Source organism: Dendrobates tinctorius, unplaced genomic scaffold (assembly GCF_039654945.1).
Source record: "Dendrobates tinctorius isolate UK_male_01 unplaced genomic scaffold, ASM3965494v1 ptg000017l, whole genome shotgun sequence".
In the NCBI taxonomy this organism is placed as follows: Eukaryota; Metazoa; Chordata; class Amphibia; order Anura; family Dendrobatidae; genus Dendrobates; species Dendrobates tinctorius.
Window position 1 is genome coordinate 13,881,336 of NW_027361685.1, and position 19,396 is coordinate 13,900,731.

At 44.5% G+C, this 19,396-nt stretch overlaps 1 protein-coding gene, 1 long non-coding RNA gene and 1 pseudogene across 2 annotated transcripts in view; 1 reads left to right on the forward strand and 2 right to left on the reverse strand.

Annotated features, from left to right (window-relative positions):
* The window catches only part of LOC141082449 (gastrula zinc finger protein XlCGF66.1-like), a 533,652-nt gene that overhangs the window by 38,327 nt on the left and 475,929 nt on the right, over positions 1–19,396 (reverse strand). The window lies entirely within an intron of this gene.
* LOC141082301 (uncharacterized) lies at positions 7,669–9,800 on the reverse strand. Its single transcript, XR_012230495.1, has 3 exons — positions 9,346–9,800; positions 8,022–8,388; positions 7,669–7,826 (listed from the first exon to the last, which is right to left on the reverse strand). It is a non-coding gene; the product is annotated as an uncharacterized lncRNA (long non-coding RNA).
* Positions 10,140–19,396, forward strand: part of LOC141082356 (uncharacterized) — a 99,181-nt pseudogene continuing 89,924 nt past the window's right edge.

The window sequence follows — 19,396 nt, forward strand, 5'->3', positions numbered from 1 at the left end:
ATCTTGCTGGAAGTGCCGCTGTCAGAGGCTGTTAGGGGCAAATGGCAGATGTTCAAAACAGCTGACATGTGCCGGAAAAGATGTGGGCTCACCCCCGGAGCCCACATCAAATGGAGGAAGTACATTTACGCCCGATGTCAGAGAGGGGATTGTTTTTACAGAGACAAAAGTAATTAATCATGTACAGTATACATACAATTACAAAAATACACAGCTTCTAATGGTAAATAGTATAGAGTTACGACAAGAAAATATAATTTGTGTAAACCATGTGTAGATATAAAAATTCAGGCAAATGTATATATCACCTGGAGGCTGTGCTGGGCTGCATGCTCTTATCATCTCCCACGTCGACTACTGCAACCTCCTACTCTCTGGCTCCCCTCTAGCACTCTGGCTCCGCTCCAGTCCATCCTACACTCTGCTGCCCGACTAATCCACCTGTCTCCCCGCTATTCCCCAGCCCCCCCTATGCCAGGCCCTTCACTGGCTTCCTATTGCCCAGAGGCTCCAATTCAAAACCCTACCCATGACATACAAAGCCATCCACAACCTGTCTCCTCCATACATCTGTGACATGGTCTCTAGGTACCTACCCGCATGCAACCTTCCATCATCTCAAGATCTCCTTCTCTACTCCCCCCTTATCTCTTCTTCCCACAACCGCATACAAGACTTCTCCCGTGCTTCCCCCATACTCTGGAACTCTCTGCCTGTAAAAAATGCGTATTCTTGTAAAATACTTAGGACTAGTTACCAGATGAAAATGTAGTGGTTTATGTGAATTCTTCCATCAAAGAAGATTATTACAGAAAAACATAAAAATAGGTGAAAGATTGTCCATTAGTTCATAGCATGTATTCTTTCTCTGGGATCTCACATGGCAAATGGCGTCTGTCTCTCTTAGGCTTCTTACGTAGTAAAGTTGCATCTCAGCTGTCTGTCCATTCAATGCTATGTCCGTGCAGAGATGACATCTTCGCGTCTGTGTCTCATGATGGGGAGGGAGCAACAGCGACCTCTAGAGTAAACCCCCACCTTAAATATACATCTTTCAAAGCATGTGATCTCCACATATGGAGTTGTCTTTAACATGAGCTAAACTTAAATATGTAGTGGAGTTGACATTTAACATGAGCTAAACATGCTAAAATAACACATGCAGTGTCAGCGGAAGGCACTGTTCAGCACAGAACTGAGTGTAATAAGAAATTAACGGATTATTAATATTTAACAATTCCCCCTTTTGAGGGAGACAGACATTAATTGGAACCCTCAAAATATAATGAGATCTTCTTTCTTCTTTTCTTCTTCTTTGATAAAATAGTTTAATATCAATAATAATAATATCAGATTATTGTTATACGTACTCGATGACATAATTGATGTGAATTCATGTTATGGTAAGCCGTGAACAATATTCATATAAAATATGTATAATTATACTTCCCTAAACCTAAATTGAAGCATCTCAGGTTCAGTCATCATCATCTGATGTCATCCGGTCTTCATTTTGATGTCTTCTTGGTTCTTTTAAAAAACACAGTTTTTCGATAGCATATAGATGTTGTAGAAATCGTGTTGTGTCAAGTCAAAGTCCATAAATTCAAATGTTGATAACAAAGTCTATAGATGAAATGCAGCTTTAATATCTGTGCAGTGTCACCTTTAAAAACCTGGGCTTACATTGGCTCGCCTTGGATATTCTGGAATCCTCCATCGGTACTGGTCTTTGAACAGCTGTGATGTCTTTGGTCAGCAAAGCAAGGGTTAAAATGACTCTTCCTTGCTAAACATAGCACCATAACCAGTCCTCAGTCCCAGTGGCGGATCTTAATAGGGGCGGATGGGGCGGTCGCCCCGGGCCCAAGGTTTTTTGGGGGCCCAGGGAGCAGGGGCGGGCTGGGCCGGGTGGCAGAGAGGCAAATGCCCCCCCCGGGCCACTCCCCCAGCACCTGTACAGGGCCGGCCGTGCCCTGTGCTGTGACGCCGCCGGCAGCAGACAGCCGCCCGCGTCACAGTCTATGGGGCCGGCCGGGTCCGGGAGCTGTGCACGGCCGTCGCAGTCATCTTCGGCTGCTCAGCTCCGGCTCCCTCCGGCTGCACTTCCGGGTCAGATGTCGGGCATGCGCAATGACGTCATCGTGCACGCCCGACATGTCCCGGAGGATGCTGAAAGCAGAGGCGCTGCTGGGGAGCGAGCCGGCTGTGAGGTAAGTATGGGGAACTTTTTTATTTATAAAATGAATTAAATGGGGGAGGGGGTGAGTGGGGGCTGTACACAATGAAGGGGGGGTGACTGGGGCCTGTATCTGATGAAGGGGGGGTGACTGGGGCCTGTATATGAAGGGGGGTGACTGGGGCCTGTATCTGATGAAGGGGGGGTGACTGGGGGCTGTATATGATGAAGGGGGGTGACTGGGGGCTGTATATGATGAAGGGGGGGTGACGGGGCTGTATATGATGAAGGGGGGTGACTGGGGGCTGTATCTGATGAAGGGGGGTGACTGGGGGCTGTATCTGATGAAGGGGGGTGACTGGGGCCTGTATCTGATGAAGGGGGGTGACTGGGGGCTGTATATGATGAAGGGGGGTGACTGGGGGCTGTATATGATGAAGGGGGGTGACTGGGGGCTGTATATGATGAAGGGGGGTGACTGGGGGCTGTATATGATGAAGGGGGTGACTGGGGGCTGTATCTGATGAAGGGGGGTGACTGGGGCCTGTATATGATGAAGGGGGGTGACTGGGGCTGTATATGATGAAGGGGGGTGACTGGGGGCTGTATATGATGAAGGGGGGTGACTGGGGGCTGTATATGATGAAGGGGGGTGACTGGGGGCTGTATATGATGAAGGGGGGTGACTGGAGCTGTATATGATGAAGGGGGTGACTGGGGGCTGTACGTGATGAAGGGGGTGAGTGGGGCTACACAGGATGAAGGGGGTTGAGTGGGGCTAGACATGATGAAGGGGGTGAGTGGGGTTGTACATGATGAAGGGGGTGAGTGGGGGCTTCACATGATGAAGGGGGTGAGTGGGGCTGTACAGGATGAAGGGGGGGTGACTGGGGTTGTACGGGATGAAGGGGGTGAATGGGGGCTTCACATGATGAAGGGGGTGAGTGGGGCTTCACAGGATGAAGGGGGGATGAGTGGGGGCTTCACATGATGAAGTGGGGTGAGTGGGGCTGCACATGATGAAGGGGGGGTGAGTGGGGCTGCATATGATGAAGGGGGGTGAGTGGGGCTGAACATGATTAAGTGGGGGATAAGTGGGGCTGCACTTGATGAAGTGGGGGATAAGGGGGACTGCACATGATGAATTAAGGGGTAAGTGGGACTGCACATGATGAATTAAGGGGTAAGTGTGACTGCACATGATGAATTAAGGGGTAAGTGGGACTGCACATGATGAATTGGGGGTAAGGGGAACTGCACATGATGAATTAAGGGGTAAGTGGGACTGCACATGATGAATTGGGGGTAAGGGGGACTGCACATGATGAATTGGGGGTAAGGGGCACTGCACATGAAGTGGGGGTAAGGGGGACTGCACATGAAGTGGGGGTAAAATTAGCTGCACATGATGATGGGGGAGTGGGGCTGCACATGAAGTTGGGGGGGAAGGGGACTGCACATGATGAAATGGAAGGGGGGATAAGGGGCTGCAAATGATGAAGCGGCACTGCAGATGAAGTGAGTGGGTGATAGGGGACTGCAATGGATGAAGTAAGGGGACTTCAAATTAAAGTGGGGACATTAAAGTGGATCCCCTATGGCCAGGATCACGTTGGGCGATTTTGTGCGTATTGGCCATAGGCCTACAGCTTATGTGCAACGTCTTTTTAGGCCGTGTCCACACGTGGTGGAATGGTGGCGGGTTTTCCGTATGGACCCGCAGCAAACCAAGTGCTGCGGTCCGTACGGCTGTCAATTCCCGCACGGGGACCGCAGCGCTCAGGTGGGAAGGGGGGTACAGGGGCCCAGGTTTTATGAACAGCCCCGGGCCCATAGTCCACTTAATCCGCCACTGCTCAGTCCTAATGCACAGGACATATGTCAGGGTTGTAGCTTCCTGACAATTACCTTATTGTTCACCAGCCTTCATTGAAGCTTTTCAGGTGGAACTTGGTAAGAACGTGATAACACCGTTCATCTCAGCATCATAGGATTATCGTCCTCTAGTTGTCAGGTTAGATACTTAATTGTGACTGTCAGTGGTGGATACTGCACTTGTGGCTGTCAGTGGTGGATACTGCACTTGTGACTGTCGGTGGTGGATACTGCACTTGTGGCTGTCGGTGGTGGATACTGCACTTGTGACTGTCGGTGGTGGATACTGCACTTGTGACTGTCGGTGGTGGATACTGCACTTGTGACTGTCGGTGGTGAATACTGCACTTGTGGCCGTCGGTGGTGGATACTGCACTTGTGGCCGTCGGTGGTGGATACTGCACTTGTGGCCGTCGGTGGTGGATACTGCACTTGTGGCCGTCGGTGGTGGATACTGCACTTGTGGCCGTCGGTGGTGGATACTGCACTTGTGGCCGTCGGTGGTGGATACTGCACTTGTGGCCGTCGGTGGTGGATACTGCACTTGTGGCCGTCGGTGGTGGATACTGCACTTGTGGCCGTCGGTGGTGGATACTGCACTTGTGGCCGTCGGTGGTGGATACTGCACTTGTGGCCGTCGGTGGTGGATACTGCACTTGTGGCCGTCGGTGGTGGATACTGCACTTGTGGCCGTCGGTGGTGGATACTGCACTCGTGGCCGTCGGTGGTGGATACTGCACTCGTGACCGTCTGTGGTGGATACTGCACTCGTGACCGTCTGTGGTGGATACTGCACTCGTGGCCGTCGGTGGTGGATGCTGCACTTGTGGCCGTCGGTGGTGGATACTGCACTCGTGACTGTCAGTGGTGGATACTGCACTCGTGACCGTCTGTGGTGGATACTGCACTTGTGGCCGTCGGTGGTGGATACTGCACTTGTGACTGTCGGTGGTGGATACTGCACTTGTGACTGTCAGTGGTGGATACTGCACTTGTAATTGACACAGTCTATTACTCAGAAATCATAGCTTTGTTACCTTCTGGGACTTCTGGATCGCGGTGTTTTTCTTCTTGCTACTGGTAAGAATCAATTGAATTTAGAAATATGAAAAGTCTTTATTAACATAATTTCAGTTCTTGCTTGAAGTCTTCATTCCCTATTCTATACCAAACCTGGTAATTTTCCTAACCTATAATATCACAGCGTACCATAGCAATCAGTAACATCCATATAATTATTATCAGAATTTGTACCATATATGGATTTCAAAAACAATAATAAACCAATAATAAGTGATGATACATTATTATCCATATTCTTCATGTGTTAGAACATTTTTATGTCATAGGTGTAATTACCTTTTTCAACCCATAGGTGTCAATGTGTTTTATGTAACCAGTGTTTTCATCTTTATTATTCAACTTTATTAATAGAATATATTTATTATACTAATAATATGTAGGAATGTATAGCCATGAACCAAAATAAGAATATATAAATGAATGAATGAATAAAAGAATTGTTGCATAGAATTCAGAACTGAAACATTTTCCTTTGTAATAGAACCATATCATCGCTATATTTAATGAAGCAATATTCTATACTAGACATTACTTTATTAAATATTGATGGTTTTTTTCTTGATTGACAGAAAAAATAAAAATTTAGGAATTCAAATAAAAATAGAATAATAAAATTGAAAATGAAAAACAAGAATAAAAATAAGGCCTTTATATTGATACCAAATGCAGAGTAGTTATGTCCTCAGTAACATATACTCTTAATATTTCCATGATCTCGATTATTTCATAATTGTCATAAACTTGTTACCAAAATATCCAAATTATGCAACTTTGCATGTAATACTCTTCTCAGTGTAAATAAATGACTCTTTATAATACTTAATGTTATTATACCCAATACTTATACCATTGTACCTTATTAATATTTCTTTTTTATTAAAATGTGTGAAGAAGAGGTATTAATCTAATGTGATGATGAAGTCAGGATCAAAAACATATTTCCCCCTTAATACCAAAAAATATTGTTTTATGAAATAATTCATTTATCAAACCAAAATGAAAAATAATTAATTTATAAATTATGTGAATTTATACTTGCTTATACCATTATTTGTCTGAAGATGTGTAACCATTAAAATTAATTTGAATATCATAAAATTATCCTTTGGAAAAATTAATTTAAATGTAGATTTTCTTAAACCATTTTGATGTGCGATTGCACCTATCCACAATTAACTAAATCAAGAAATAATTACTAAAGAAATCTAGAAATATATGCTGTGTAGATAATATTTCATTATATCTTAATATTCTAAGAATTTAACTGATCTGCATATTTCTCCTAAAGACAAAGTTTTTCCTCATACAGAACCTCGAGGCGTCTCATACATCAAATGTATCACATTACTCCTAAGCAGCTGCTCATACACGCATCATCTGTCACTCAGACTGTGTCACATATAAGTTCACACCACAGATTTCACATACGAAGGTGTATTTTAACCCAAATTATCCTAATTATCAATGCGCATTGTAAACTATTACATTTAGTATCTTAATATTTCTTGGTAAATTCCCCAAATACACATGACATAAATATATGTTGTATAGCTATACTTGAAACTTTAGGCCTAGGAAAAAAAATTCCTTTGATATGCAAAAGTTGAGACTCCTTAAAAATTCTTTTTCTAAAGAACAAGGACATGGTATACTGGTATACTTATTATTAGAACAAAGTTCAAATTTCACATTCTGTAGTTGTCATTCATGCCATGCAGTAAAGGCATACACACAGAACACATTTTAAATTGTTAGTTATATGAATATTATTTAAGTGTTAAATATATAAAATCATGCAATTATTATAACTTCCTGTGTAAATAAAGGCATAAATCCTTGTAAGAGAATTTTTCGCGATTAAGTCCTGCTTTGAAATGAAAATTCTAAGGAAAAATAAAAGAGAAGGTTAATATATTCATAATTCTAAATATTACTGGAGTAGATTTTAATTTTCACTACAAAATACAGTTCTACAAATTCAAATAAAGAATCTTTTTGTGACGCAATAACACGAGATGCAGGATTTAAAAACCAAAATTTGGTTACAAAAGTCTTTATGAGGGACTGTGTCTTGACATTCTCACTCAGCATTCTATACAGGCGTTCATATATGGACATGAATGTGTAGGTACATTCCTTCCGACCAATCCTTAATTTTTGAAGAATATCAATATCTGGATAATTTTCATTTGATGCACAAAAAATCAGAATTTTTAATCTGTCTTTATCATTTAAGTTCTCATGTGTTTCACCAGATAACTTTAAAGTCAATCTCCTAGCAAAATTTACAGGGATCCACATTTTGAACAACTGATTCTTCTCTTCGTTAGTTAAATCAAATTTCTCAGCACAGCTTTCAAAAACCTCAGAGTTTCTACAAACATGGATTTTGTTATCACATGCAGGAATGATTTTGCATATTTTTAACACATTTTTCCTTACTTTACTTCAGAGTTGGGCCTCTGAGTGGTCTATTCTTAGTGGTCCGTCTTTCCCTTGTACGTCCTCTACATCAAATCTGAAGTCTCCTACTTCTCCATCTTGTTCCACGTCTGCAAGGTCACCTTGAATGGCTGCTACAGACACTTGATTACAGTCTTGTTCAATCTCCCTAACTTTACAGCCAATCTCGGGAACATCACTATTTTCCTTCACACAGCAATCATCTTTGGATTTCTCTGACACCGACCTATGAAATATACCATTTGTAGAATATTTTTTAATCTCTTTCTCTATTGAAAAGCTTAGTATCTATCTTTAGATTTTCCACTTCACATTCTGCATATAAGCTGAGCCATAATACTTCTGAATTAGACTCATCTACAGACTTAAATTTCAATTTACTCTGCTTAGAATAACAAGTAATGACATCCATATTTCTTACCTTGAAATATCTCAGCTTGTCGTTCCTTTGATGGACAACGCTGGGCTCTTGTCTTCACACGTCTGGCTTCAGCACGTCTGGCACTTGTAGTACTTCTCAATCCATCTGGCAATTCTTAGTCCTCACTTCTAGGTTCTGTCTGATTCTTGTGAGTAGTGGAGTTCCTCATAACTTGCACATATGACTGACGTTAGCAAAGTTCAATCCCCCTTTTGGGCAAGTTGAGGGAAATCCGCAAAAAAAGTACAAAAATTCAGATCCTGGCTGGCTCGCCAATGTAAAAAATGCGTATTCTTGTATAATACTCAGGACTAGTTACCAGATAAAAATGTAGTGGTTTATTTGAATTCTTCCATCAGAGAAATAACTATTACAGAAAAACATAAAAAATAGGTGAAAGAGAGATTGTCCATTAGTTCATAGCAAAGCAACATGTATTCTTCCTCTCTGGGATCTCACATGGCAAATGGCGTCTGTCTCTCTTAGGCTTCTTACGTAGTAAAGTTACATATCAGCTGTCTGTCCATTCAATGCTATGTACGTGCAGAGATGACATCTTCGCGTCTGTGTCTCAAGATGGGGAGGGAGCAACAGCGACCTCTAGAGTAAGCCCCCACCTTAAATATACATCTTTCAAAGCACGTGATCTCCACATATGGAGTTGACCTTTTACCATGAGCTAATCTTACATATGTAGTGGAGTTGACATTTACCATTTGCTAAAATAGCACATGCAGTGTCAGTGGAAGGCAATTGCCAGAACAGAACTGAGTGTGATAAGAAATTAACAACCAAATTATTAATATTTAACATCTCGTCCCATTATTAATAGATAATGTGTCGGATAGAAGGCCGTCTCCCCTAATTATCAGTTTAGGGTCAGTGTATAAGGAGAGAATGATACATAACAAGAAAAGTCCCAACCCAATATGTCATAGAGTGATCTTGAAGAAAGTCCGGGCACTATGTCCAACGCTTCTTCAGTGTCGGCAGAAACAAGGCACATTGGGATCCCCGGGGTTTCCGCATTTGACATTAATAACAATGTTTTCTCACGAGCTTCTCTGTCCTTAATAAAGCCAACCTGATGGTCGGTAACAATTGGGGCAGGTAGTGGGAGAGCCGGGCTGTAATCACTGTAGAGAATATTTTCACATCTACAGTAATTAGTGATATTGGATGAAAATTAGGGCAGACATTTGGTTCTTCTCCAGGCTTTCAAAAACAATGTTATGTCAGCCTCAAGTAATTAAGGGGCAGAGAGGGAGTCTTCTGAGATATTACTGAACACTTCTCCTAAAATGGTAATAACTGGGGTGCAAACCTCTTATAAAATCTATTATTGCCTCCATCTGGCCCAGGGTTCTTCCCGATAGGGTATGATTTAATGGCCTCTCCGATCTCTTCCTCAGTGACAGCTTTGTCTAGTTCCTCCAGCTCAGGGGTCTGTAAGGAAGGAAGAGCAGCGTCCATAATATATTTGTCAATTTGTCTTTCCAGAATATTAGGTGGCATGTCGTGGTATTATCCATGGATATTATAGAGCGAGCTATAACAGCAACAACATGCCTCAGCTTTATTTTCTTTATTTTGGATACATACGTATGTCCCTTGCATGCATGGATATAACCTCCTTGCCAATGAGAGACCACATTTATCTGTGGATTCGTACGAGTACCTTCTCATGTGATCTTGGTATTTTCTATACGTTTCATCTATTAACAACTTTATCGTCTTTCTTTTTTCAATCAGATAATTTTTATTGAACAAAACAAAGAATTACTAACATTTTGTTTTTCTTATACAAACATTGTGAGAAAAATAATAAAAAAAATAAAAACCAGTAAACAATACAACAACCGGTTACAATGATATAAATCCCAATTTCGCTCTATAGTAGAGGGTGTACAGCAGTGAATAACGCTGTGCATCCCCTGTAGTCCCAGAGCGTCTCTCCCAAACCCCCCTCCAGCCCCCTTCTCTCTTTCTCCCTACAGTCAGGTTAGAAGTTGAGAGTGAGTGGGAAGGGGCCGATTACAGCACAGCAGAGATCAGAGCAGAGCCATGAAGATGCCTGCCACCCTGTGTGTCTGTGTCATCTCCTCCTGAGTACTCATCATGGCTGCTTGTAAAGCACTGTCCTGGGAAAGGATCTGTACAAGTGAAACCACAGAACCTGGTAAGTATACATGCATATGTGTATCTGTGTGTGTACATGTGCAGTATACTGTGTGCCTGTATATGTGTATATAGTATGTGTGTGCATATATACAGGATATAGTATGATTGTGTATATCTGGTGCATGTGAGTTTATATATATGTATATACATGTACATACAGTATATAGTATGTGTATGTATATTATATTTGTATACTGCATGTGTGCACTATATTGTGTAAATATATAAACTGTATATGTATGTGAGCATACTGTATATACTGTATATAAACTGAATGTGTGTATATACTGTATATATGTGCTTATATACACAGTATGTGTGTACTGTATATACAGCATATAGTGTATGTTTCTATATTTATAAAGCATAAATAATGTGTGTACATGTATAGTGTGTATCTGTGTATATGTGCTGCATATATCATCCTGTAATTGTAGTGTCGCCATTAGAGTTGAGCGAAACGGGTCGACAAAAATTCAAAAGTCGCCGACTTTCGCCAAAGTCGGGTTTCATCAAGCGAAACCCGACCCCAGCGTGAGGTCGGCCACGCCAAAGTCGCGTTTCACATGATGCTTGAGCGCCCTTTTTGCAGCCAATCAGGAAGAACGGACACTGTGGGCAACGTGATGACATAGGCAGCGGTCACCACCATCTTGGAGAAGGGCATGCAAGTGATTGGCTTGCTTTGTGGGGCGTCACAGGGGGTATAAAAGGGTGGGGACGCCGACCGCCATGTTACTCATGCTGATCTCAGAATAGGGAGAGCTGCTGCTGCTGATTCTGTAGGAAGAGCGTTAGGCAGGGAAGAAGATACCAAAAACTGATTCTGCTGCTAGCGATTTTGCCTGTACAACACACCAATCACTGTGCAGTGCAAGGGGAGGCTATATCTTGGTGCATCAGCTCTGTTGGTTATTAGGCTGCCTTTTAAGGTTCCCTGGTAGCTGCATTGCTGTGTGCACACTGCTGAGCAAACTGCTTTTTTCAAAGCAATCCAGATTTTATTGTTTTGTCCTTGTGAGTTACTGAGCGTTCATTTTTTACACACCGTACAGCGGTGTACGCTCCTCACACTGTACCGTGTAACGGCTGTTGTCACGGTCAACATTGAAGCTAGATACGTGTGTGACTCTGTAAGGAAAAGCCGAGGAGTTTGTCTGTTCTTACAGACCTACACCTTATAGTTTTGTCCGTTTTTCAAACAGTATAGTATATTTGCTGTTTGATTAGATTCAAAACTAGAGAGAGACAGCGTGCGTCAGTCCGTATCCAAAAACACGGAGCTTGACAATTTTACATACACCGTACAGTGGTGTACGTGTACGCTCCTCTCTCAGTACCGTGTAACGACTGTTATCACGACCACCTTTCTAACAGCATAGAGAATCTGCCTTTCACATTGCGGTGTTAAATAAACAGGGCCTGACTGAATCCAACAGTGTCCTGAAGTGTGCAGTCATGGCCAAAAGTTTTGAGAATGACACCAAAATTAAATTTTCACATGATCTGTTGCCCTCTGGTTTTTATTTGTGTTTGTCTGATGTTTACATCACATACAGAAATATAATTGCAATCATATTATGAGTGCCAAAAGGTTATATTGACAGTTAGAATGAGTTAATGCAGCAAGTCAATATTTGCAGTGTTGACCCTTCTTCTTCAGGACCTCTGCAATTCTCCATGGCATGCTCTTAACCAACTTCTGGACCAAATCCTGACTGATAGCTGTCCATTCTTGCATAAGCAATGCTTGCATTTTGCCAGAATTTGTTGGATTTTATTTGTCCACCCGTCTCTTGATGATTGCCCACAAGTTCTCAATGGGATTAAGATGTGGGGAGTTTCCAGGCCATGGACCCAAAATCTCTATATTGTGTTACATGAGCCATTTAGTGATCACCTTTGCTTTATGGCAAGGTGCTCCATCATGCTGGAAATGGCATTGTTGGGCGCCAAACTGCTCTTGGACGGTTGGGAGAAGTTGCTCTTGAAGGACATTCTGGTACCATTCTTTATTCATGGCTGTGTTTTTAGGCAAGACTGTGAGTGAGCCGATTCCCTTGGCTGAGAAGCAACCCCACACATGAATCGTTTCAGGATGCTTAGCAGTTGGCATGAGACAAGACTGGTGGTAGCGCTCCCCTCTTCTTCTAAGCTGTTTTCCAGATGTCCCAAATATTCGAAAAGGGGATTCATCTGAGAAAATGACTTTACCCCAGTCCTCAGCAGTCCACTCCCTGTACCTTTTGCAGAATATCAGTCGGTCCCTGATGTTTTTTATGGAGAGAAGTGGCTTCTTTGCTGCCTTCCTTGAAACCAGGCCATGCTCAAAGAGTCTCCGCCTCACAGTGCATGCAGAAGCACTCACACCAGCCTGCTGCCATTGCTGAGCTAGCTCGGCACTGCTGGTAGTCCGATCCCGCAGCTGAAACAGTTTTAAGATATGGTCCTGGCATTTGCTGGTCCTTCTTGGGCGCCCAGGAGCCTTTAAGGCAACAATGGAAGCTCTCTCCTTGAAGTTCTTGATGATGCGATAGATTGTTGACTGAGGTGCAATCTTTGTAGCTGCGATACTCTTCCCTGTTAGGCCATTTTTGTGCAGAGCAATGATGGCTGCACGTGTTTCTTTAGAGATAACCATGGTTAACTGAAGAGAAACAATGGTACCAAGCACCAGCCTCCTTTTAAAGTGTCCAGTGGTGTCATTCTTACTTAATCATGACTGATCGCCAGCCCTGTCCTCATCAACACCCACACCTGTGTTAATGGAACAATCACTAAAACAATGTTAGCTGCTCCTTTTAAGGCAGGAATGCAATGATGTTGAAATGTGTTTTGGGGGTTAAAGTTCATTTTCTTAGCCATTATTGACTTTGCAAGTAATTGCTGTAAAGCTGATCACTCTTTGACATTCTGGAGTATATGCAAATTGCCATTAGAAAAACTGAAGCAGTAGACTTTGTAAAAATTAATATTTGTAGCATTCTCAAAACTTTTGGCCATGACTGTAGATAGATTCCAATTCTCCACAGTCCTCCATACACCTTTCTAACAGCATAGAGAATCTGCCTTTCACATTGCGGTGTTAAATAAACAGGGCCTGACTGAATCCAACAGTGTCCTGAAGTGTAGATAGATTCCAATTCTCCACAGTCCTCCATACACCTTTCTAACAGCATAGAGAATCTGCCTTTCACATTGCGGTGTTAAATAAACAGGGCCTGACTGAATCCAACAGTGTCCTGAAGTGTAGATAGATTCCAATTCTCCACAGTCCTCCATACACCTTTCTAACAGCATAGAGAATCTGCCTTTCACATTGCGGTGTTAAATAAACAGGGCCTGACAGAATCCAACAGTGTCCTGAAGTGTAGATAGATTCCAATTCTCCACAGTCCTCCATACACCTTTCTAACAGCATAGAGAATCTGCCTGTCACATTGCGGTGTTAAAAAAACAGGGCCTGACTGAATCCAACAGTGTCCTGAAGTGTAGATAGAATCCAATTCTCCACAGTCCTCCATACACCTTTCTAACAGCATAGAGAATCTGCCTTTCACATTGTGGTGTTAAATAAACAGAGCCTGACTGAATCCAACAGTGTCCTGAAGTGTAGATAGATTCCAATTCTCCACAGTCCTCTATACACCTTTCTAACAGCATAGAGAATCTGCCTGTCACATTGCGGTGTTAAATAAACAGGGCCTGACTGAATCCAACAGTGTCCTGAAGTGTAGACAGATTCCAATTCTCCACAGTCCTCCATACACCTTTCAAACAGCATAGAGAATCTGCCTTTCACATTGTGGTGTTAAATAAACAAGGCCTTACTGAATCCAACAGTGTCCTGAAGTGTAGAGACATTCCAATTCTCCCCTCTACTATATACACCTTGTACCTTGTTTTACAGTACTAGAGAGTTGGTGGAAATTAGGTAAATTTTTCCAAAAAATGAGGAAGTGTGGTGGAAGAGTCCATGGAAGTGGGCGGGGGTTGGCAGCTGGTAATGATGGTGGTGGATCTGCTGGTAGTGGCAAAAGCAAAATAGCACTTAATGCAGGAGGTGTTGAGGTTGCGTCATCGTCTGACTCCACAAGGCCTCGAAGGCTCCCTTTTCTGGGAGTAGGTAAACCGCTTCTAAAGCCGGAGCTTCAAGAACAAGTTTTGGCTTACATTGCTGACTCAGCCTCCAGCTCTATTGCCTCCTCTTCTGAAGTTTTAAAAAATAAAAGCAGTGATTCGTCATTGGAGGCTCATGGTCATGAACCACACCTTTCCTTGTGTCCTTCACCCCTACCAAAATTGAAGGATGCGGCAGGCCACACTACAGATTACTCCATGGAGCTGTTTTCACATACCATCCCTGGGTTATCAAGTCAAATCGTGAATTACCCAGGCAAAGATGAATCTGACATGGAGTGCACTGATGCACAGCCACTGATAGATGATTCTGCTGGTACATTCACTCACAGCACTACATTGTCCTCGCTGTGTACTGAGCCAGAATCTGATCCAGATGAAACTCAGGTGCCCCTTCGCGCATACTATACCACCATTCACGGTGACACAGAGGAAGGTGCACATGACATTGAAGAGGAGGTGATGGATGACCCAGTTGTTGACCCAGATTGGCATCCATTGGGGTTAGAGTGTGCCGCTGCCAATAGCTCAGAAGAGGAGGATGAGGAGGAGCATCCGTAGCAGGCATCAACATTGCAACAGTTGTTATCTGGCAGGCCCGGAGCAGTCCAAAAACGGGTTACAAAAACCCCAAAAATTGCAGGACAGCTTGGCCAGATGGTCAAAAGAGCACAGCGTGCAAGGCCTCAAACTGTCTAATTATCAACGTTACAAGGTGGAACTCCACCCTGCACATGGTTGAGCGGCTGTGCGAACAGAGGCAGGCTGTAATGCATTTGTGGGAGGATACCTGGACAGGCACTTTGAGGGCAGACATGGAGTTGACCTGTGTGCAGTGGTCAAAGCTGAAAGACCTCTGTAAAGTCCTTCAGTGTTTTGAGGAATGCACACGGCTGGTAAGCGCAGACGATGCCATCATAAGCATGAGCATCCCACTTATGCGTCTGCTCATGCAAACTTTGACGCACATTAAGGAGCAGGCGTCTGCAGCCGAGGTTGACAAGGAGGAAGAGGAGGGGGGAATCCTTGCTGACAGTCAGCCATTGTCTGCTCCGGGACCTCTCCTGGATGAGGTGGAGGAGGAAGAGGAGGAGGAGGGTGATGATGGGGATGATTATTTAGGGGAGGAGGATGCTTCTCGTGTGTCCAGAGAAAATGTTGGCGTGGCAAGGGCTGGTACAGGGTTTGTGCGTGACTGGAGAGATGTGGATTTGCCAGAAAGTGCTCCTCCACCATGCAGTCGCACTGCATCATTGACACCAGGAACATTGGCCCACATGTCAGATTATGCCTTGCAGATCCTAAAAAGGGATCCCCATATTGCCAAAATGATGAACGATGATGACTACTGGTTGGCCAGCATCCTCGATCCACGCTATAAATGCAAATTCCAAAACATCATGCCACAGGAGAACCTTGACCTAATATTGGCTAACAAACAAGCAACTCTGGTAAACAGGTTGGTTGAGGCATTCCCAGCACACAGCAGCGGTGATGTTTGTCACACAAGCCATAGGGGCCGGAGGCAGCTTGGAAGAGGTGTTGGTGGTTCAAACATCAGAAGTGGCGTTGGAGAAAGGGGTTTCATGACCATGTTGTGGAGTGATTTTTCAAGTCCCGCTCAAACGACTGGTAATACTGCATCGATGGAAAGTGACAGGAGACAGCACTTGTCAACTATGGTTACAAACTACTTTTCTTCCCAGGTCGATGTTCACCCACACAGGTCATTCCCCTTTGACTATTGGGCCGCTAAACTGGACACCTGGCCTGAATTGGCACAATACGTGTTACAGGAGCTCGCTTGCCCAGCTGCAAGTGTGCTATCGGAAAGAGTCTTCAGTGCTGCTGGATCAATCCTGACAGAAAAAAGGACCCGTCGGTCAACCCAAAATGTGGATGATCTAACCTTCATTGAAATGAACCATGCATGGGTTTCCAAGGATTTTGTCCCACCTTCCCCTGATGACACATAGGTTGACAGAAAAATGGCTTGCTTTGGTCCTCCTCTTCCTGTGACTTGACCAATTTCGCCTTTTGCATCAGCTGAATGTCCAACATCAGCATATGCCACTTTGTAAACCTCCCTAACTGGGCTGCCCCCCCCCATGGTCGGGTTCACCAGCAAGTGCACGCAACCATGCGAGTGCCGTTGCCCTTGACAGGTGGGTAGGCCGACTCTTGGGTGCGGGCACTGGCACAGGGTCCCACATAGTGCAATCAAGTGTCTCTGACGGTGGTGGTGCACACCCACCGTCAGACACACCGCCGTACTATGAGGGGCCCAGTGCCAGTACCGACGCCCACGAGTGGGCCACCCGTGCTTGGCCAGGGCCCCAGCATTTGCAATCTTTACCTCTCCCTGCTCCTCCGCTGTGTAGTCTGGGCTGTCAAATCCATACTGGGCCTGACACCGTCTGAGCCAGCCTCCTGATGTATAGACATATATTTTTAATGTGTAAACTATGCAATCCATACATGTTATCCGGTGATACGGTACCCTTTCTCACCTTTGTGCAATCACGTGTAATCCATACTGTTCCTGAGAACGGCTGGCGAGCTGTTATGCAAGCTACAGCAGCTGTGGTTTGCACACATAAGTTTTTCCTTTTTTCAGGAATGACGGTTAGGCCTAATTCCGGAACAGCGGTTGACCTGCACTTACTGGGAAATCATCGTTCGCGGGTAATAATTGTCATCCCAGATCCCCATCACTAACGGTGTTCAGCGGGTTATCTGCACCTGTAAGCGACACACGCTGGCCCTTTCGGTGTAGCGCGCATGCAGCCACGGACATGTAAGGCCTTGACACACCAGTTATTGGCCAATCTCGCGTGCCAGAGCCTCGCGTGTCCCTCTAGTAAGCTGGACGCGGACCGCGTGGGCAGGACGGAGTCTCGTTTGTTAACGGAATTAAGCTTGCGATGCGTGCATCTTTTCGGTTGCTGGATGGTTGAGGTTGCCCGTGTTGAGTCCAATTACGCCGCAGGCTCCACTCCTGGTGGTGCCCTTCTGGACATTCCTTTAAGGTTCAGCTTTGCAACCATACTGGCCACGTCAAACAAAAATGTTGCCTTCATGGACGCTGTTTGGAGGGTCGTGAGTCATGGGAATCATGCCGCCCAGTCAGTTAACCTGCTAGAGAGATCCTTCGTTGCTCCCAAGCATGACATCACACTCCCTAGGAGGAAGGTTATGCCACTGTGGCGACCATACTCCTGGGGGCGCCACAAGTGCACTGATGCCCAGCCACTGCTCAATGATTCTGCTGGTACATTGACCCAGACCACTACATTCCCCTCGCACTCTACACAGCCTGAATCTGACCCTGATGAAACTCAGGTTACACTTCTCATATAATGTTCCACCTTACACGGTGACAAAGAGGAAGCTGCAGATGAAAGTACAGGTTCAGCCCACCTGCCGTCAGAAACACCGCCGTACTATCAGGGGCCCTGTGCCAGTGCCGTCGCCAACGAGTGGGCCCCCCCTGCTTGCTCAGGATCACAGCACTTGCAAGGTTGAAATACTTACCTCTCCCTGCTCCACCGCCATGACGTCTTCCGCGTTTCCTGACACTGATATTCTGATCAGAGAGCGCAATGACATCACGTCTGTATGCCCTCTGCCTAAACAGCCAAGTGCAGTGGGATGGAAGATGGGGACGACAAGGAGTCCTGACTAGTACAGGGATTCCATAGCGAGGAGACTTATTTCATTGTTTTCAATGTTGGGACTGCTATTTTTGGGGAGCACTATACTCTGGAGAATGATAGATGGGGCCCACCATACACTGGAACATTTCAAAGGTGGACATCAGACACTGGAGCAGCATGTACAGGGCCCATTATACACTAGAGCATTAGAAATAGGGTCCATTATGTATGGAGCATTATTTGGGCCCATAAGACAGTGGAGCTTCATCCATGTGGACCAACATATACTGTAGCATTATGTGGAGCTCATCATATACTGTTTCAAACATTATATGGGATCAATGATTCTGTAGGGAGAAATAGATGGGCCTCATTACTCTGTATAGTGCACTATGCGGTGGCCATAATACTGTATGGAGTAATATACTGTCCACTTTTGGAGCTATTGGAGAATTTTAAATGGATATCAGTCATGAGATGTAAGAAGTGAAGTATTTTTCATTGTACTATACCACTATTTCTCTGCCGTATCAGAGCATCATGAGTTGTGGTATGTGTTAAAGGGACGCTCTTTGGCCCAGGGCACATGAAATCCTGGAGCCAGCCCTACCCCCCCCCGCAACTTTAACCAAATAACCCCCATTTTTCAATGCGTAACTTGTATTATGAAGTAAATAAAGGGTGACAAGCTTCAGGAATAAGAATTTATGGTTTTGGCATTCAAATGGGCACTGTAGGTGTGTTTCCTGTCTTTTTCTCACTCCCGACTTTTCTTCCCCATTGACTTACATTGGGTTTCGTGTTTCAGTCTGTACGAAACCCGACTTTTTCCGTTAGTCGGCCGATCTCACTCGACCCGACTTTTGAGAAAGTCGGGTTTCGCGAAACCCGACTCGACCCGAAAAAAGGCAAAGTCGCTCATCTCTAGTCGCAATAATAGGTGTAGTGTCGCTGTGGGTGTATGGTGCTGCGGGGGCTCTGCCGACATTTTGTGGAAGGCCAGAGCCCCCGCAGTTTATATATTTATTTTTACTCATTTATATAGCGCTATTAATTCCACAGCGCTTTACAGACATTAGTGGCATTGTCCCCAATGAGGCTCACAATCTACATTCCCTATCTTTAGAGACGGACATGGGGCGCGTCTTTCCAGATCACAACATGTCTATTTATCTTTTGGAGATGTGATAAACCTCACCCGTACAATGTATTGGATGCAGTGAATCCGCACGGTTCAGTGATCACATGTGGAGTCACCTATGTTCAATAGCCGGCAGCGGACATGTGCTGCATCCAAAGCGCTGCCAATTCCTGATCGTGTGCACCCGGCCTAAGGAAATAAATCAGTCAATTTCAGAAAAAAAACAAATTCACACAGACACCAGCCAGACACGGACA